Source organism: Diceros bicornis, chromosome 2, assembly GCF_020826845.1.
Source record: "Diceros bicornis minor isolate mBicDic1 chromosome 2, mDicBic1.mat.cur, whole genome shotgun sequence".
Taxonomy (NCBI): domain Eukaryota; kingdom Metazoa; phylum Chordata; class Mammalia; order Perissodactyla; family Rhinocerotidae; genus Diceros; species Diceros bicornis.
In genome coordinates this window covers 8,400,405-8,422,912 of record NC_080741.1, presented here as the reverse complement: position 1 = coordinate 8,422,912, position 22,508 = coordinate 8,400,405, and positions in this window count along the sequence as shown.

The following is a 22,508-nucleotide window of genomic DNA, read 5'->3' as shown; positions in this document are numbered from 1 at the left end:
GGTGATCTCTCTTAAATTTTTTTTTTTATAATTTTATTTATTTATTTTTTCCCCCAAAGCGCCAGTAGATAGTTGTATGTCATAGCTGCATATCCTTCTAGTTGCTGTATGTGGGACGCGGCCTCAGCATGGCCGGAGAAGCGGTGTGTCGGTGTGCGCCCAGGATCCGAACCCGGGCCGCCAGCAGCGGAGCGCACGCACTTAACCATTAAGCCACGGGGCAGGCCCCTCTCTTAAATTTATATCAAGTTGTTCTGCTTCAGTTTTCAGGGCTTCAGGAAAAAGTGTAGCTTCAGTTTTCAATGATTCTAAGTGAAAATAATGGGAAAATTGAAAATGTTAGTGTGGAGATTTGTAGCCAGATATTTCAGGAAACTAGAAGAATTCAGGATCCAGTCCAGTAAACAGATATAAAACAAAAACCTCAAAGACAATTAACAGAATTAGGATCTAATATCCACAAATGTGTACTATTGTTTCCACTGAAATAATTTTTCTCTCTAAAATCACCCTCATTTGTATCAAAGATAGCCAAATTTTAAGACTAACTATTTTGTAAAATAAACCTAGTTTCAATAAATTTGGGCCCCCTTATTTACATAAGTACAGTAAGAATAGTAATTGATCATACAGGCTCTTTTAAATCTGTTTTGCTGGAACTTTTTATAAGGAATATCAGATTGAACTTCAAAGGTGTCTCAAGGCCAGGAAAGCCAAGCTAAGGATTTTTGTCATCAGACTTCATCTGCAATGCCTACAGATTTCAGTGAATTCTTCTCTTCTTGAGATCTCCCAAAATATCAAGGTTCTTTGCACCAGCCAGATAAGTGACATTCCTTACTCACCTGGGTAAGATTGCTTGGAACTTCTATAAAGAAGGTATAAGGCCAAAATTTCCAAGTGGCTTTATTCCAGAAAGTCAACCTTTATTCCTCAAAAGCTGTCTTGTCATATCTGAGTCTGTATGTTTCTCTCAAATATGACATTCCAGTCAAAGCCTTCATAATACAACCAATGTTTCCAATCGTGTCCTGTTATAAGGAGAACAGATTCTTATTGCACTTATGCAAATAACTATATTGCCATGAAAATAAGAATATTCACTTATTAAGAGTTTCCAAATTCTGGAGGGATCAGGTAGAGAGCGAAAGAAAAATGTCTCAATTCTACTCACAAAGGTATAATTTACCAAAATTGCTGTAAGTCATAGTTAGCTTGAGAGAGAAGAGAAAAAGTTTCCTTAAATTTAAAAAAACAAAACATTTAAAAAATCAGCAATATTTCAAATGAAGTTATAAAAATTACAATCATCCTCATCAGTTCATTCAGTCCTGAGTAATCAATTCTTGATCTTAATCCTCTCTTAGCATTTTTATGGGGCCATTAGTTTCTCTGTTAGAGTTTTGTAATTTCTTACCTAGTTCAGTTTTATAATCTGAAAGTTTGTCAGAAACCTGTATTCTAGAGTAAGTGCCAGAGTCCTTTCCATGAATCTCTCTGAAGATGAAAACGTTTGCAAAAGCATCGTTTTTGCTTTTGCAAAAACTGTAAAGTAACTTTCTGTAAACAGCAAAAGACTTAAGAATGACAAAAGACAAAGAAACTTGGTTATTTCTGTGACATGCAACACTTCAAAATAATAACCAGAATTATGACTGATAACCGGGACAGATCAGAATTTTAGGAATATTATATAATTTTTAAAATACTTATATCAATAACATTTACCCACATAATACCACCTAAGAAGGTTTATCATCACTTGTTTAACAAGGCTTCCCATGTAATTTAACATACCAAATAAGCCTAATAAGGTTAGTATCTTCCTCCTTATAGGAAGAGAGCAAATTTCTTTGAGAAGTCCCAGAGGCCCTCTGAAAATTCTCGAAGGAAAAAAAATTTTCTTCTTCTTCTTCTTCTTCTTCTTCTAGGTCAAAAGAAAGACTTCATTCAGGATTTCAATATTTTTTGTGGGGGAAGCTCGTCAAAAATATCAAAAGGTTTTAAAGCACCTGATCAAGTGTGAAACAATGCTCAGTTATCCACTCAATCAAAGTGACAACAGAAACAGTCAAGGGCAAACAGAGATTTAAAGCAGTCAAAAAAATCTTAATAGAAAGACCTCAGTCTTTTTGAACATAGGAAATTATTTAACAAAACATAGTTTTTCTGTCTTTTAGGTAGACTTACTCAAAGTTAAAGAAAAATCTTTTACAACCTCTTTATCAAGTTCAAGAAAATTATCCTTTTAAGAGAAAGATCAAATTTTAATTTTGCACCAGCTTACTTTTGACATTAAAACTCATTTATTTAATTGGATTTAGTTTAATCTTAGCCAACTTGCCCACGCATAAAACTCTTCAGCGTTTTACCTTCACAAACTTTCCGTCACTTACTTTTTACATTCATGATTTCTCCCATGCCTTCCTTTCCTCCCTTCTAGTACTTTAGAACAAATTTATCTTTCTTAACAAAACAAACAAAAATGTTTCCATTATTTATACTTTCCTTGCTGAAAACATATCTCACTTTCCTTGAATACAAACATATTTTCCTTAATTTTTAGTAGCTTTAATCACATATTAGAATTTTAACCCTTAGAAACCAATTTTTAAGTTACAACTAAGTAAGCAATTATAAACTTTCTTTTACATTCGCCTTCCATGGCCCGATAAACCTACAACTACTTTTCATAATTTCCGGAAACATGTTACATTATAGTACAATCTTAATAAAACACAACACATGTTTATCAATAGACCCCAAAACACGTTTTAGGTTTTCTGTAATAAGCCAAAAGTTGTTACACTTACATTTAGTAATTAATATCTAATATCTTATCTTATTTGAAAATGATCTAAATACTCATTGAATTTTTATCATTAGCCTAGCAGAACTTCAAAGTTTCAAGTTACCAAAGAGATTTTGGACATTATTTTAAGTATGCATGTCACAAACTATAACTATTTCTAAAAGTTTATTTATAAATTCTAAATCACTTACATCTTAATCATTTGTTCCTAACAATTATGTTTAGATTACCCAAGAAAACTTCATGAGACATGTGACAAAGTTAGCTATCATTTTTAGCTATTTTTGCTGACAAATTTGTAACAGGGATAACATGAGCTTATCTCACTAGTAAACCCAAGCTGCATGTCTGCGTCATATCCGATGCTGATAACTCTAAGGACATGTCCATTTTAATCAAACCAACAAACTTAAACAAGCTTTCATTCACCAAAGATTGTTTCATATCATGTTAACTTGAAAGACATATAAGCACTTACTTTAAGTCAATTAGACAGAGCTCTTAATTTTGGCTATACCATCCAGAGGTAAAATATCACACAAGTATAACATACATATAGACACACTTGAACACACAGGTAGACATAGAAAGAGACATTAAATTTTTGTTATGAATCAGGTGTAATACCAAACTCACTAACTTCTGAGAAACATTTGCATTTCCAAGAATGGCTCTCAGGTCCTAGAAAAGACAGGAGCAGGAAATATATATCATAAAGGCACAGCGAAAGCAGTTAACTTTTCTTCAAGATGAAGTTTTTGGGGCATATTTCGCTTATCCAATGTCACAATCTTTTGTCTCAATCAACATCTAGCAGCATTTTGAGGAAGAGGGGAGCCTTTGGGATTGGCAAATGAACTTTGAACTGTCTTCTAGAGCAATACCTCTGGCCTTGCATAGATTTATAAGACAAAGATGGCTGCTTACAGTTCCCCAAAGAACTGGATTACATTTTGAATGACAAAAGACCTTGATCCACCCTTCCAGCTATACTATTCCAGTTGTTTTTTTCATCAGGGAAACTTTTAACTTAACAGATGAATCAAAAGATTTCTATGTTCTAAAACTTCGGGACAATGTATTACACCTTTAAAAGTCTGCACAATGCATTTAACAAAAGCCCTCTTTTCTAAATGTACAATTGAACCCTAGATCAATTTACCTTGGCAGGGAGAAGCTCCCACTATCTTCCTTTTTGTAAGTTTAATTAACACTGTCTGAAGGGCAGATTTATACGCTGTCTTACAATCAGGCAGGGGAAACATTCCGCAGCGAGTTACAATGTTTATCCCCACAATACAATCTATAATACAATCAGGCAAAAAAAGATGTATGTGAAAAATCATTTCACATAAAGCCTGTAAATGCATTAGCATTTCTACAAAACTTCATTTGAATTCCATCAACTCTTCTACTTCTAGTTATAGCTTTCCTTAGGACCTTATCCATAGGTCTTGGTCTTATAATTTTAGACAGGGGAAGCATTCCCAGTCAGACATTTTAAGACATACTCAGGCAAAGTTGATATAACCTTTTTACATAAAATTAGCTCAAACATTCCAACCTTTATAATCACTTACACTTTTACATTTTCTCAATTTCATTGTAACCTGAGTCAGGGTCTTGAGGCTAGTCATTATTATCTTTTCTTTTTTAATTTGGCCTTTTCATAGGTACCAATAAAACAATTATGATGAGAGCTCTCAGAAATTTTTTTCCCCCAATTTAGAAGTTTTCCCAATTCTCTGATCCATCATCTGGCCACACTGATGGGTAGGATCTTAACAGAGACTCATACCAAAGCTTAACCATGGACGCAAGAGGCATACCCAAAAGAGATCCAGAAAATTCACTCCAAAAAATAAGAAAGCACAACAAGCAACAAAGGATGAGATGACAAAGGCCCCTTATGAAAGCAAATGGGACCCCTGATGACAAACTCCTGAGGGCAGACACAGCCAGACAAAGAATGTGTCCTAGAACCCCAGTCTACTTGACTGGCCACCAAGATGCACATACATCCTCTGGATGGAGGAGACTAGAAAGGTCACAAAGCCAAGCTCTAAAGACATAAAACAAGACAAAAGCCTCAGAACTCCAGTCTACTCTAGTGGCCACCAAGATGCATGTTGGCCCATGTATCCTGCGGATGGTGGAGACCAACTACGTCACAAAGCCAAACCCCAGACAACAGACTTATATAGATGCCTGTGTCTTATCACAAATGACAAAAAAAGACAGAGACAAGGAAAAATACTATCTCTGGGAGGAAAAGGATCTACTTAACCAATGAGCACTCAACCAAATCCTAGAGTCACTGAGTGCAAGAAGCTAGCTTCACCAATATTTTCTCTTGCTATCTAAATTTAGAAAAGAAAAGAAACTCACCACTCTCACTTCCACTGGACACTGCAGGCAGAGATCTGGGAGACTGACATGGTAAGAACTCTTACCTCCTGTTGGCTCTTGCCAGGGGTCCAGGACCTCTCAGCTGCAGTAGTCCAGGAGCAAAGAACGTCCAGCCAGTGAATTTTTTATCCCATCCTCGTTGCCAAACTGAAGGTGTTAGCATTTAGGGTCCCATTATCTGGCCATTTTTCCCCATCCTCCAGTGAATATTGTGGCCAGGCTGTGTTACATAAAAAGATCATCTGCTCTCGGGTCAATGGGGAATACCCGAAGACCTTCCAGTTCTGGAGGATGCAGCCCAATGGGCTTTCCTCTGGGATGGAGCTTGCTCCCCTCATACTCTAGCGTCTTTTCTTATGGTCTGTTTCCAACCTCCCAGGAGCAACCTGTAACGGTTAGTGGTGACACAGATGTCACAAGGTTGTGCCCAGAGGAAGTTGAGCACTCTAATAGCCTGAAACTAGACCCAGGCAGTGTTAACTAAATTCTTAAAGGGAAAACAAAACACGTGGATGCTGGATTTCACCCAGTGACCACCAATAGGGAGGACAAGGAAAAATAAGACCTAGGAGTTCAGAAAAGCCAGACTGTGGAAGAACAAGATTGATGTCAAACGTCTTTGCACAAAATGCCAATGTCTAGCATCCTTGTCAAAAGTGCTAATGTTGAGCCTCATTGACAAAAATCTATGTCAAGTGTCCTTGGCAAAACACATAAACAAACAAAAACCAGTTCAGCAACTCCAGAGGGGTTTAACTCCATCCAAGGGGACCCCTCCTCCAATCATAGGTGCAACACAAAGACAGACTCGGTGACCTGAAGGGGCCTCAAACCCCCACCCCATCACTCCAGATGAGATTCAACCTCCAGAGGGGTTTAGCCTCTGTCTAGTCACCAAGGATTGCTCCCGTTTCACCAGAGCTGAGCATTGGCCCTTCCAGAGTGGCCGGATCGTGCACTCCTTCCAAACAGAGGGGACTTGCACTCCCCTGAGCCAAGCTACCTCTGGGTGGGGACTCAAACCCCGAAGCCAGGCCCCAACAGACAGGCTTTGTGAGACAACTTAAGGAAATAACTCTTATAGCCTTGTTGTGGGGTTGGCACCACTCATCTCCATGGAGAGACCCTCTGAGCAAAGCGCTTAGTGCGGCAGCTGGGTATCCTGATGGGGCAGCGATGTCAAGCCAGCAGAACAGTCACCACAAAGGGGTATGTCCCCTCTGGGTTGCCAATTTGATACTGAACCAAGTGGGCTTGCCTCTTGCTGAGTTAAATAAGACTCTACACTAGTGGAAGCTGTCTCACAAAGTAAAGTGTATTTGTGGCAAATAGGAGGCCATGACAATCATTTCCAAAGTCATGGCGTCCCCCAAACAAACAGAAGCAGGAGCTTTTATTTTGGTTGGGGAATGAATATTCAAAAGGGAGAGGTGGGTACATTTCAGACTGTGGTAATGAGGCTTAATCTCCTCTTAAAGAGATCTTCACATTAAAAATAAGGCAAGGTCATGGGCATACCTCTTGTACAAAGTCTTGGTTAGCTTCAGGGTGGTTGCTGGTTGTGTCTCCTTAACATAAAAAAACAACTTGGTAAAACCGTTAAATGCTTCCAAACCCACCCTTGAGTTCCTCAGGGTACTAATTGGTGACATCTTGACCTATTTTATTTCTTCTCCCAGAAAGAGTAACCACATGAGACACGTCATCGCAGCCAATTTTTGTGGGTTTTTTTCTTCAATACTTATTAGGCTCACAATTGTACATGTTTTCTTCCTAATTTTATGAGAATATAACAAGCAAGTAAGCATTAATTTTAAACAACAGAAATTTTAACAAATAATTTGTATATATTAAATATTTTTCTTCCTTATTACAAAATGTGGCCCATCTCTGAGAAGGTATAAAAGAATTTACTTAACAATAGTGGAAAATGATTACTCTGTTATTTCCATTTTTTATTTTTCCTCAAGAAGGAATATGAATACAATGTCAAGGGATCTTGAGCACCATCTATGGGATATTCAAGAATGTCTGCTAATAAAAAGCAAACAGACAGGACAGGGAAGATTCACAAATACTATCAAAAGCAAATGGAGGGAGATAGAGGAATCTGGGAAAATAGCCGAGTAGGAAACATCAGGAAACTGTCTCCCCATCTAGATAACAATGGCACTGGCAGAATCTGTCTGGTGTAACTATTTTGGAACTCTGGAGTTTATTGAAGGCTTGCAACTTCGGGGGGAAGGCTTGGACACTACATTGTGGTTAATTTCAGTCAATCTAATTTCTTAGCAGAGTAGCAGCTACCCAGCCCCCTTGACCTCAGCCCCGTGACAGGCAGCCATGCACTTGTTCCTGGAGCAGCTTGCACACGGCTTGAGGGAGCCAAGGTGGGCAAAATCACCCAGTCTTCCAAATACTGGGGATGTGTGCTCTGATTGCCGTTTCTGATCACAGGGGTGCAAAGAGGGGGCAGCCATCGTTGCACCCCTTCATTGTTGCAAGCCCCTCCCCATCCAGATGAAGTGACTTCTAGGGATTTAAAGAGCTGGCACGCTTTTCCTTCCCACTTCATTTTTTTTTTCTCCTTTTGAGAGTGAGACATTAAAAACTAGGACCTTCAAAAGCAACTGCAAATATGGGGAAAAGTAGAAAGTAACCATGCATGCCCAGGGAAAGGCTCACACTCAAAAAAGACCTAATTCACACTTCAGGCTGACCCTCGGCACAGACAGAGCCTACAACCATTAATTTTGAAAAAACAGTAATGAAATAATTTTTAAAAATTGAATAAAAATGGCAAAATACAAAATAAAATTTTGATAGGGTTTGGATTATACGAGTGCATGTATTTGTCAAAACTCAGCAATTATACACCTAAGATTTGTATCACTGTTATATAAATTTTACCTCAAAAGAAGAAACTATATCAGATACTGAACTGTAGTTAATGAAGTGCATACTGAATTATACAGGGAGATGCATACTAATGTCTGCAATTACTCCGAAATAAATTTAAAAATAAGGTGGATTGATGGATGGATAGAGGGATGCGTGGATGCAGAGATATGTGATAAAGCAAGTATGTTGTATAGTACATGGTTAATAGTAGAATCTATGTTTGGGGTATATGGATGTTTACTGTACAATTCTTTCAACTTTGCTGTATGTTTGAAATTTTTATTAAAAATTTAGAAATAAAATAATTTTAAAAAAGCAAATGGAAGCATTCAAGCGTATTAGTAGTTTGGGGCCATTTAATTTAGGAGTAAATAACCCTTCACACATTAATAGTTCCTGAAGCTGTGTTTACAACAGAGTACACTCATCAATTCCATAATCCTGAGCCATTTCATAATGATGGTTAAAGTACTATCTATTTAAGAAGTCATAAAAGAGTGTGATATATTTGGAAAATACTGTCATCCATAATAAAATTTAAAGCATCGGCCCCTTAAATAGAAAGTTTCAGTTATTAAGAAAATTCAGTTTTGGAGAAACAGTTTCTTCCCTGTAATGCTGACTAAATAAAGTTATTTCCAGACGGGAAGCCTTTTGGGCATTGATCAAATCACACCTATGAAAAGCTTAGTTTATTTCCTTGTTTTACAGAATCTACGTTTCCTTAATACATTCAGATGTCTAATAAATTCTAGAGTCAACTTGTTTATTCGTTTCTAATCTTTTGAAAGGGTGCACAAAATGTTAATGTAATCTATTTCAATATCATTATGAATTACTTCAAATTTAGATTAAGTCAGTTATGAAAAATAAATACTCTATGTCTCATTTGGTATCTTACAGAAATTAGGGCAGCCTTCAAAGTAATCTTGCAATGGACCTGATGAATTCTGGTAGTGGAGCTAATAGAAAGGTAGTATACTTAGCGGGTCCTCTTATTTATCATTTCTTGGCCTTTTTAAAATGAAACGTATGTTTGTGCATGAGGCTGCTCTGTGTGGACAGCTGCACGTGTTTTTTTAACCTTGTGAGAAAAGAATAAAAGGAGAAGATGGGCAAAAGCAGAGAATAGGATAGAACGCATTCATGTGGGTGGAGGGGAGGCGAATTTTACAGGCCAAATCCTGCATTTACAGACACATTCCTTTCATGTGATTTGCAAAGTGAACTAAGGATTTTCCTACTTCCTTTTTCTCAGTGCTCTGTATAAAATGCCCTATTAAAATGCCTGCGGCATTTTTTTAAATGTAATTTTCCTTTCCACTAGAAACAAAAGCATGTGCATGAGTTTTCATTTGCTTAAACTTCTTCACATGATGTACAAAGAACAAGTAGACCTATTGCTTATGAGCTGTGTGAGCTTGTTACCGCACAAAGGACATGATCTGCTCACCGTGAGACAAAAGACAATCGTCAAGAGGCAAGATGGTGGAAAAGAAAGGGCAGTTTATTACAGCTTGCTAGCAAGGGGGAAGATGGCTAATGTCCGAAAAAAACATCTTTGGGGGCACAAAATCTTACAGCACTCATATAGGCCACTGGGTTATAGGGGAGGGGGTTAGGAATGTTGACCCTCGGGTGTTGCAGACTGGGGGTCGCCACACCAGATCTTTCAGTTTTCATTGATGACAGCTATCAGCATAGACTCTCTGTTTCAGGGATCATCACATTCCTAAGGAGCTCAAAAGAACAAAGTTATCCTCTTATCACAGCTAGGAAGTACCTGCACAAGCAGGGGTCGTAAAATCTACAGAGTATTTAGATCTCCTGGAGGGTGCATATCCAGCGGGGTTAGTTTGTCAGAGGTCATTCATAGTTAAATAGGGTTTCTTTTCTACAATGTGGCTTCCCTTATGTCAACCCTGTCTTGAGCCGGCATCAAGCTTGAGCAAGGCATTTAATTTATCTGAGACTCAGTTTCCCCATCTGTAAAATAGAGACAATAATACCTACGTCATCAGATAACTATGAGAATTTCATTAGAAAATGCATATAGAAATGCTTGCAAGCTCTAGAATATACAAATGTGAATTCGTGTTATCATCACTGGCTTTTCACACAGCCAAAAGGTTTATTTCTGATTGAGTTACAAAAAGAATAAATCCATGTGTAAACACAACTACACACACAGCTGAGCCAAGGCCAGCACAAAGGATACGGGTGTGGTATCAAACAAGGCTCCTGATAACAAGTAGCTCATACTCTTCAGTCTCGTAACAAGGTACCAAAGTCACATGCCTTTGGGTCCAGGAAGGGAGAACAGAGGTCTAAATGCCCAGATGTATAATGATTACAGGGTACAGCAAGAGTTGCAGGAATAGGAAGAGAGAGTGTGTTACTCTTAAAGGCATTCAAATGCAATTTTAAAATTGTGATGCAGCAAACACACAGGTCTGGCTTTGCCAGAGTGTGGTTCTGATATGGCTAAAAAGATAAAATTAAAACATATGAAATAATCAGAAAAAAATGAAAAGCTCAATTCAGTAGCTGACTAAAATTCAGCGGAAGTGTAGGGAAGGGCTACGTGAGAGTAAGGTGGAGCATTCCGAAGTCAGCTGGAAAAGAGGGGACTAGAAAGTTACCCTGCAGACTGAACAAAATCCAGATAGAAGGACGGGAAGTAGAGGGCGAGCAGCTTCTGAGCATTCCTGTACGGAGCGTGGAATGAGTGGGTGTTCTTTAAGGGCCATCAGTCCTCATAAGACTGAAAGATCGTTGAGGAGAAGCAAGAGATGAATTTGGAAGATAGAACACAAATATAAAGAAGATTGAAAACGAATGTGAACAGAATGCTCTAGGCTATAGGGTGCCACTGCTTATCTAGGGAAAGAGATATGCAAGTGCATTTTTCTTACTAAAACCTTTTTGTGAGGAAATTGTTACAATGAAAAGGTAACCAAACAAGAAGGACTGAGGACTGGAAGACAAAAACCGGACAAATCTTTCAAAACAGAAATTTATTCCAAATGAGTAACGTGTAAGTAATTTATCATTGATCAAGTTTCTGATTTTGATTAAACTGTGAAAGATATTGAAATGACAAAAGAAATGGGGGCGGGGGGAGTACTGGTGAAAAGCTCATCTTATGGTGTCTACCAAACCCTCGGGCTTATCCCAGTCTATAGTGATCTGCACCTTCTCATCTTTGAGCTATTTTACAACTCTGTAAATTGTAGAAAACTGAGAGTAATGTCAAGATTTCTTGTTCATACAAATGCAAATGAATTTTGCCTAGAGGGAATGAGTTGACTCCCCTTTTAAGAAGTCAGTTTTACATCTATTAAAACAGTTAATTTCAGCATTCCTGATTGCCTAAATAGATGTATCTGCTCTTTGTATTCTCCTTTGAATCAGTTTTTAATACTTGACCAGTTCTCTTGTGTATTAGTCTCCTGGGAATGCTGTAACAGAGGACCACAAGCCTGGTGGCTTACAACAACAGAAATTTATTCTCTCCCAGTTTCGCAGCTACAAGTTTGAAATCACGGTGTCAGCAGGGCCACGCTCTCTCTGAAAGTTCTAGGGGAGGATCCTCCCTTGTCTCTTGCAGCTTCTGGTGGTTGCTGGGAATACTCAGCCTTCCTTAGCCTGCAGCTGCACCACTCCAATCTTGGCCTGCACAGTCACACAGCATTCTCCACTGTGTCTCTGTTTCCCTAGGTCTTCACATGTCCTTCTTAAAGGAGACTGGTCATTTGATTGAGGTCTGCTCTAATCCAGTAAGACCTCAGCTTAATTAGATTACGTTTGCCAAGACCCTATTTGCAAGTAAGGTCACATTCATAGGTACAGGAGGTTAGGACTTTAACACATCTTTTTGGAGAGCACAGTTCAGTCCATAAAACCATAAAACCTCATTCAATAATGAATTGAGCAAAACCTGTGGCATGTATTCATTTTACATTTTGTGAGAGTCATGGTTTTGCTTTTTTTAAAAAAAACTATTTAAACAAAATTAACATTTTTTGAAAGAAACATACTCCTCACGTTACATATTTTCAACAGCTAAACTGTGGGCCTCCTGAGGACAGGTTCAATGTCTTTCCTTGTTTCTTCCCCAGCGCATAATATAATATTGGGTATAATAGTATGCACTTGATAAAGATTTGTTTGATTTAAATCAAAATATGGGTATTTTAGTTCATCTCTATTTGTTTATTTTGTAAATAATCCACCCTACTCTGGGAAGAGTCCACTAGCCATTTTCCTTTCTTTCTAACAGTTCAACTTAAGAAGAATGGATTGTTCTGCCATGAGGAGGCTGCTGCAGAGCTCCAGCTGTGAAGTGGTGGGGCTTGGATCAAACCAGAATGGAGGAGAAAGAGCAAACCTGAGTAAAATGTCAGGGGAAGAAAACTCAGAATTTGGTGATAAACACTAGGAAAAGTCAAGAAAGTATCTAGCATGACACCAAAGTCTAGGAAAATTAAAACAAAAATAAACTGATACCACTTTAATGATCTGGGGGGTTAATTTTCCAATAATGAGGGAAGTCAGCATTTTGAGGGAGACTGATAAAAGAACTCGGAACATTTTAAGTCCAGAGGCTTTTAGAGTCAACCCTCTTCCTTCTACAGCGTGTTAGCTGATTTTCAGAGAAGTTCGGTAGCCAGGTCAGAGAAGGCAGCTAGTGAGAGAACAGGGCATCTTGACTCAGTACAATGAATGGTCTTTTTACTAAAGTGTGCTTTCTCCCCAGGAACACGTCTGAGCTTTGTGCTATTAATGGGACTTCCCTCACATTGTTACCGCCCAAAAAGGGGGTTCATCTGCTCACCGCAAGACACGCCAGTAGTCAAGAGGCAAGGTGGTAGGAAAGAAAGGACTTTATTATAGCTTGCTAGCAAGAGGGAAGATGGCTGACTAATGTCCAAAATAAACTATCTTAAGGGGCACAAAATCTTACAGCAGTTAGATAGCCCAGTGGGTTACAGGGGAGGGGGCTAGGAATGTTGACCTTCTGGTGTTACAGACTGGGAGTCGCCACACCAGATCTTTCAGTTTTCATTGATGATGGCTATCAGCATAGACTCTCTATCCGGGGGTCATCACATTCCTAAGGAACTTGAAAGAACGCAGTTATCATCTTATAGCATCTGGGAGGTACATGCACAAGCAGGGTTCGTAAAACCTACAGAGCAGTTAGATCTTCTGGAGGGTGCATATCCAGCTGGGTTAGTTTGTCAGATGTCATTCAAAGTTACAATAGGGTTTCTTTTCTACAATACGGCTTCCCTATGTCAACTTTGTCTTGTGCAGGTGTCAACATCAACCTCTCCTTCTACTCTCAAGGAATAAAGAGAACACCAGAGCAATTAGTCCATACCTAGAGGGTCAGGCTGTGTTAAGAACATACTTTTCTCACTGGAATGGCTGCATCAGTTTATCAGGAGTGGTATCACTCACTGCCTTCCTTCTGCAGTAGGTAAGCATGCTTTCACCCTTTATCTCTCTGAGGGCTGGATCTGTGCAAAGAGCTGATTCTTCACATCTGAGATTGCAGTGGTCATTCTCTCTTTATCTTTTCAGATCCACTCTCCACCCTCTTTCCGTCTTGCTGTGTGCCCCATGTAATAGACACTTATGGAATACATTTCCCAGGTTTCTTGTTTTCTCGCTTCTAGTGGGTTTGGCCAAAGGAAGGCGCTGGCAAGAGATCAAAGATTGAGAGGAGAAAGGTTGGGGTATTGGGGTAATTTTCTTCTGTTTCCTTACCCTATAATGATACTCCTAACCCTGAACCCCCACACACATGCCAGGCCTGTTTTCTGGCCTTGCTGGCATCCTTTCATGACTATGGCCCGTAAGAGGTGGTCCTTTATCACGGCTCTTCTTACCAGACTTCAGGGCATTACTGCCTCCCCTTGTCACCTGGGGGTAGTAACACCTTCCCCCAGGGATTATTGTTGATTCTCTTTGGTTGCCTCCATCTTGCTTTTTGGCTCCCTTATCCCTCCCTACCCACACCTCTGTAAGCAGTCCTTTCATTCGAGTCTTTGGTTGAACCGGCTGAATGGAATTCTGTTTCACACGGGGACACTGACTGGTAGTGATTGTTCAATAAAATTCAACATTAGTCAGCCCTGAATTTAGATATAACTTAAATACATATGCATATAGTGATAAGCCACTTAAAAGTAGCTATTTATGGACTAAAAGGTTAAATAGAAGGTTAAAAGACTAAGTCAATGTTTTCAGATGGATTTAATCACAGAATCCTGAGGCCTCTTTCTTATTACATTTATACATCTTCTTTCCATGTTCACCACATTCTTTTTGCTTTCTAAAATCTTCTTTCATCTTTCTTAGGACATGTTGATGAGTATAGATCTGACATAGAGAACCTCAGTGTAAAAGGAGGTCTAAGAATAGCGTATGTAATAATTATACAATACCCTGCGTCTTTCAGGACCACGCAGTCACGTACATTAGTTCATGTAAGTGGTCGGAGGACCACCCAGACTACCAATTCCCCATATAGTAGCTTTTTAGCAAACTGCCTACATACCTACATTATGCGTCTCTGGAAATAATATTAGGTAAAAGCATCTATAAAATATGTAGACATGGAAAGTCATTTTCACAACTGAGCCCTCTGATATATGGGCCCATGGAGTCTCTGGTCAGTTAATTAGAAAATCAACAGACTTATTTCTGTTATATTCATTTACTTTTTTTTTTTTAAATAAAACAAGATTTGTCTCTCAATAGTCAATGTGGATTTAATGCTAAAAGTTAGAAAAAATATGCTCATGGGGATTTTAATGAGAAGAAATAATTTAAATAACATACGGGATCCAAAAACATTTTTGTTCAGACTTTTTCCACTCAACTTCTTCACAACTTCTCAGACAAGGGGTAGGAGACATTAATCCTGCAACTGAAATAAGAAACTAGAATTTTCATCCTAACCCTCTCCTTAACAGTAACAATGTATAGGAAACAACTTTTCTGGGCTAGTATTTTCTCTGAGACAGTTGGATTAGAAGTTCATTAAGGTCCCTTTCAGTTTTTGGATTCTATATTCTGCCTGTAAATTGACATTTCTCTCTTTCCCATCCCAGGAGGATAGCCTAAGGGATTCTTAGCTTCACAGGCGGGAACTGCCTGGGGACACAGCAGGGAGGGGTTGACTGACAGGAAAGCTGCTTTAAATTCTTAGTAAGTCCTCCAAATAGCTACCCTCCCTCCTGTAGCGGTTACACCCTTCATTCGAATAATCGTGGGTGGCCGCATGCCACAAAAGTTGTGACGGGAGAACATGCCGCCTCTATAGCTTTATTTCATTGCAAAGATCTTCCTCAAACCAGTCCTGTTTCCGCTGCCTTTTAATAATGATGAGGCAAGTCTCTCTACCCTTACCTCATGGAATTCTTTGAGAAAATGCCCATAGATGTCTTTAGACTGGTACCTGGGTCTCCTTGTGATCTCCAAGGGGGTTTTGACCTCATGTAATACACAATTACTTCATCATCCTCTAGCTAGTAAATTTTCCCTCAAAACAGCTACTCTTGTTGGGTTTTCAGCATTACTTTGACTAAATTTAGTCTTAGTCGGCCTTAAATTTTATAGTGCTTCTGGCTGTTCGCTGCCAACCAGCTTTCCCAGTCGCCTTGGCTGCCGTCAGTAGCTGGCGTGTCAGGGGCCTCCTCCTCAATCTTGCAGAGGTTGTCCTTGCCATAGGGAATTCAAGGAATTCCAACTCAAAGCCTCTCATGCCTGCTGCGTTGGAAATCAGGATTGGCTGTTTAGTGTTGGGAGACAGGAGGAGAAGGACGCACAGCCCCATCTCCACTGGAATCTTTGTAAGATGATCAGGGCACAGTTACCACCACTTTTCCTAAGGGCATTCTGCCTCACTAGTTTCCCCATATCAAACACAACCCCAAAATACAAAGGGATATAGGGAGAATCTGGTGGAACTTCATAGAGCAGAAGAGCATATAAAACACCAGGAATTTTAACATTAACTTAATTTTTCCTCGTGTACCACAGAAAGGTTGGCTGTAGACCTTGGCAATTGGCTCATAAAGAGATCTCTCTCTCTCTTGTTTTCCCGAGCTCTGTCCGACCCCTCTCCCCTACTCAATTTCTCTCGTTCAGTCCCTTCTTTTCTCTTCCTCTTCTTTTTCCCCCTTCTGCCTACTCATCTCCTTTCCCAAACCCCTTTCTTGGGAAACTTCCCATGCTTTGCCTTCTCTTTTGTCTTACAAACTTAAGCTCCCCACTCTTTCTTGCATGCTAATGAAGTTCACATGAAAAAGAGAAATGGTCCCGTTAAGCCACTCCCCTAGGTGAAATGATCTCTTTCTCCAGCCATTAGGAATGAGTGGTGAGGGATCCAATTGGAATCTTTCTCACCCTCCAATCTGACACCCTCTAAGGAGCAGGTGGGGAGGTTTTCACCTGAACCTGTGAAATACAACCTCCTTTATGACTGTTCTCTTACGACACACACAAGCACAGTGGAGATCAATATTTCAAATGTTTCAAAAACAAACATAGGTCCTGCTAAGAGACTAAAGCATTTCCTTGATGATAATGGAGTTTTCATTAAACTCACAACAATATAATTCTTTGTAATCCAAAAGGATGAATTCTTTAAAATCCTATGAGGAGGCGGAGTCAAGATGGCGGCGTAGGCAGACTCGGAACTCACCTCCTCCTGTGGACACAGCCAATTGACAACTACTCGTGGAAAAATTACCCCTGAGACAGAACTGAAAACTGGATGAGAGGAACTCCTGCAACAACGGACAATCCTAACTGGGGTGGAAGAGGCAGAGACTCCCTTCTGGAGAGGAAAAACGCCGCCTTCACAAGCCGCCAGCGTCACGGCCGCCGGGAGCAGCTCACAGGTGCGCAGCCTCCCTCGAGGCGCGGGGCCCTGAGCCGGGAGCGCCCCCGCTGTGGGCATTCTGTGGACCCAGCACAATCAACACCAGCGGCATAATATCTGACTGTGCCTGCTGCTAAAGCATTGGGGAGACCCCCAGAAAACCCGGTTCACAAAGAAACTAAAACCGGCTCTTAAAGGGCCCGCGCACAAACTCACCCATTCCAGAAAGCATCCTAAAATCACCGGAAAGAAAGGTGCACAGAGCTTTGGTGACAAGAGACTCACCTAATAGGCCCTGAGTGCATCTCAGTGAGGGGTGAGACCTCTCCAGGGACTGGGACATTGGCGGCAGCCATTGTTGTGGCCTGGTGTGAGCGTGCTGACACAGACGCCATTGGAGTTCTCCCTGAGGCCTGCTAGCCCAGGGTCTGCCCCACCCGCTAGAGCACCGATTTAATCCAGCTCAGCCAGGGCAGGCAGCCCACCCTAGAGACTGGCCCCACTCAACAACAAGCCCTCAGGCAACGTGTGGGCCTGCATAGATTGGTGACTGGATTCTCTGCAGCCTGGCAACTGAGCCGACTTGAGCGGGCAGGGTGTGCACAAGGAGCGGGTGGGGCTCCCGCCATGGAGAGACTGGGTCCGCTTGGGGAGGTCGGGGCGCTCACACGGGGCAGGACTGTGTTGACTGTGTGTGTGGACCTGTGGGCAACAGGGCTTGCCAGCTGCAGAAGACTTGTGCTTCTCAAAGACCCACATAGGAGGTTTGCCCCACCTTCCAAAGCCTGAAACAATTGGGTGCTCCTGTGCCTGAGGCCAGCCCCACCCAGCTGCAATCCTCAGAGAGCTGACAAGAGACCTAATAGGCTAGAGGCTTACAGCAATTGTAAGGCCCTGAGCCTAACAACCTGCCACGCTGGGGGTCTACTCCCTTAAAAGAAATACTGCAACACAAATGTGGTATTAGAACTTACAGCCAACTGTGCTGGGGCTCCCCACACCTGATAAAGAGACTGAAGGGCCCACAACAACTACAAGCAGCTGAGCATTACAACAGCTGGCCAGGAGCATAACTCGGCCTCCCTGGACACCTATAGGGAGAGCTAACAGGCCACAATAGAGGGACACATGTAGCCCACATAGGGGCCACCCCTGGAACACTGAGAACTGAGGGAAGCACACTGGAAGCCTCCTAAGGCATCACTTACATAAGGTCACCTATCCAAGAGCAGGAGACGTAGCTGACCTACCTAATACGTAGACACAAGCACAGGGAAAGAGGCAAAATGAGGAGGCAAAAGAATACATTTGAAGTAAGGGAACAGGACAAAACCCCAGAAAAGGAACTAAGTGAAACAGAAATGAGCAACCTACCCGACAGAGAGTTCAAACTAAGAGTGTTAAGGATGCTCACTGATCTGGGAAGAAGAATAGACGAACTCAGTGAGAGTGTCAACAAAGAAATGGAAGATATAAAAAAGAACCAATCAGAAATGACGAATACAATACTGGAAATGAAAAATTCATTAGAGGGACTCAAAAGCAGAGTAGAGGATACAGAAGAACGGATCTGTGAGCTGGAAGAAAGACTAGAAGAAATTACCCAAGGTGAACAGGTAAAAGAGAAAAGAATTAAAAAGAGTGAGGACAGTCTAAGGGACCTCTAGGACAACATCAAGCGCACTAACATCCGTGTTATAGGTGTCCCAGAAGGAGAAGAGCAAGACAAGGGGGCAGAGAATCTATTTCAAGAAATAATAGATGAAAACTTCCCTAACCTAAGGAAGGAAACAGACATCCAGGTACAGGAAGCACAGAAAGGCCCAAACAAGATAAACCCAAAGAGGCCCACACCAAGACACATCATAATCAAAATGTCCAAAATTAAAGATAAAGAGAGAATCCATAAGCCGCAAGAGAATGTCAAGTTACATACAAAGGAAACCCCATAAGGCTATCAGCTGACTTCTCAGCAGAAACCTTACAGGCTAGAAGAGAATGGCATGATATATTTAAAGTGCTAAAAGGAAAAAATTTACAGCCAAGAATACTCTACGCAGCAAGGTTATCATTCAAAATGGAAGGAGAGATCAAAATTTTCCCAGACAAGCAAAAATTAAAGGAGTTTGTCACCAAGAAACCAGTGCTACAAGAAATGTTAAAGGGACTGATTTAAGGGGAAAAGAGAAGACCACAAATAGGAAAAATTATCTATTTCCAAGATTAGAACGTAATGGATACAAATGCACAAAAAAGAGGTTAGATATGATATCAAAAACATAAAAGGAGGGAGGAGGGGAGTTAAAGAGTACAGCTTTCAGACAGAGGTCAAACTAAAGTGACCATCAATTCTGTATAGAAGAAGTAAGGAAGAGAGAAGGACTACTAAAACACTGAGAAAAAAAAAAAAGTTAAAAAATGGCAGTAAGTACATACTTATCAATAGCTACTTTAAACGTCAATGGACTAAATGCTCCAATTAAAAGGCATAGGGTGGCTGACTGGATAGAAAAACAAGACAAAAACAAAAATATATATGCTGAATACAAGAGACACACTTCAGAACTAAAGACACTCACAAACTGAAAGTGAAGGGATGGAAAAAGATACTCCACGCAAATGGCAATGAAAAGAAAGCTGGGGTAGCAGTACTCATATCAGACAAAACAGACTTTAAAACAAAAACTGTAAAAAGAGACAAAGAAGGTCATTACATAATGATCAAGGGAACAATCCAACAAGAGGATGTAACACTTGTAAATATCTACACACCCAATGTAGGTGCACCTAAATATATAAAGCAATTATTAACAGACATAAAAACAGAAATAGACAGTAACACAATAATAGTAGGGGACTTTAACACTCCACTTACACCAACTGATAGATCATCCAAACAGAAGATCAATAAGGAAACATTGACCTTAAACGACACACTAGAACAGATGGACCTAGTAGATATATACAGAGCATTCCATCCAAAAACCGAAGAATACACGTTCTTTTCAAATGCACATGGAACATTCTCCAGGATTGATCACATATTAGACCACAAAACAAGTCTCCATAAATTTAAGAAGATTGAAATAATACCAAGCATCTTTTCTGACCACAACGGTATGAAACTAGAAATCAACTATAGGAAGAAAATCAGAAAAGCCACAAATACATGGAGATTAAACAAATGCTACTGAACAACGACTGCGTTAATGAAGAAATCGAAGAAGAAATCAAAAAATACCTGGAGACAAATGAAAATGAAAATACGACATTCCAGAATTTATGGGATACAGCAAAAGCGGTTCTAAGAGGGAAGTTTATAGCGATACAGGCCTATCTCAACAAACAAGAAAAATCTCAAATAAACAATCTAACAATGCACCTAAAGAAACTGGAAAAAGAAGAACAAACAAAGCCCCAAATCAGTAGAAGAAGGGAAATAATAAAAATCAGAGCAGAAATAAATGAAATAGAGACCAAAAAAACAATAGAAAAATTAATAAAACCAAGAGCTGGTTCTTTGAAAAGATCAACAAAATTGACAAACCTTTAGCTAGACACACCAAGAAAAAAAGAGAGAAGGCACAAATAAGTAAAATCAGAAATGAAAGAGGAGAGGTTACATCAGACACCTCAGAAATACAAAAGATTATAAGAGAATACTATGAAAAGTTATATGCCAACCAATTCGACAATCTGGAAGAAATGGATAAATTCTTAGAATCATACAACCTTCCAAAACTGGATCAAGAAGAAGTAGAGAATTTGAATAGACCAATCACCAGTAAGGAGATCGAAACAGTAATCAAAAACCTCCCCAAAAATAAAAGTCCAGGACCAGACGGCTTCCCTGGGGAATTCTACCAAACATTCAAAGAAGACTTAATACCTATCCTTCTCAAACTCTTCCAAAAAATTGAGGAGGGGAGGAAGCTCCCTAACTCATTCTACAAAGCTGACATTACCCTGATACCAAAACCAGACAAGGACAACACAAAAAAAAAAAGAAAATTACAGGCCAATATCACTGATGAACATCGACGTGAAAATCCTCAACAAAATACTAGCAAATCGCATACAACAATACGTTAAAAAGATTATACACCATGATCAAGTGGGATTTATTCCAGGTATGCAGGGATGGTTTAACATTTGCAAATCAATCAACGTAATACACCACATTAATAAAATGAAGAACAAAAATCACATGATCATCTCAATAGATGCAGAGAAAGCATTTGACAAGATACAGCATCCAGTTATGATAAAAACTCTGAATAAAATGGGTATAGAAGGAAAGTACCTCAACATAATAAAGACCATATATGAGAAACCCACAGCTAATATCATCCTCAATGGTGAAAAACTGAAAGCTATCCCTCTAAGAAAAGGAACCAGACAAGGATGCCCACTGTCACCACTCCTATTTAACATAGTGTTGGAAGTCCTAGCCAGAGCAATCAGGCAAGAGAAAGAAATAAAAGGGATCCAAATTGGAAAGAAAGAAGAGAAACTGTCACTATTTGCAGATGACATGATTTTATATATAGAAAACCCTAAAGAATCCACCAGAAAACTTTTAGAAGTAATAAACGAATATGGTAAAGTTGCAGGATACAAAATCAACATACAAAAATCAGTTGCATTTCTGTACACTAACAACGAAGTAGCAGAAAGAGAAATTAAGAATACCATCCCATTTACAATTGCAACAAAAAGAATAAAATACCTAGGAATAAACTTAACCAAAGAGGTGAAAGATCTGTACACCGAAAACTATAAAACATTTCTGAAAGAAATTGAAGAAGACACAAAGAAATGGAAAGATATTCCGTGCTCTTGGATTGGAAGAATTAACATAGTTAAGATGTCCATACTTCCTAAAGCCATCTATAGATTCAATGCAATCCCTATCAAGGTTCCAACAACATTTTTCACAGAAATAGAACAAAGAATCCTAAAATTTATATGGAACAACAAAAGACCCCGAATAGCTAAAGGAATCCTGAGAAAAAAGAACAAAGCTGGAGGTATCACACTCCCTGATTTCAAAATATACTACAAAGCTATAGTAACCAAAACAGCATGGTACTGGCACAAAAACAGACACAAAGATCAATGGAATAGAATCGAAAGCCCAGAAATAAACCCACACATCTATGGACAGCTAATCTTTGACAAAGGAGCCAAGAACATACAATGGGGAAAAGAAAGTCTCTTCAACAAATGGTGTTGGGAAAACTGGATAGCCACATGCAAAAAAATGAAAGTAGACCCTTACCTTACACCATACACAAAAATTAACTCCAAATGGATTAAAGACTTGAATGTAAGACCTGAAACTGTGAAACTTCTAGAAGAAAACATAGGCAGTGTGCTCTTCCACATCGGTCTTAGCAACATCTTTTCAAAAACCACATCTGACCGGGCAAGAGAAACAATAGAATAAATAAACAAATGGGACTACATCAAACTAAAAAGCTTCTG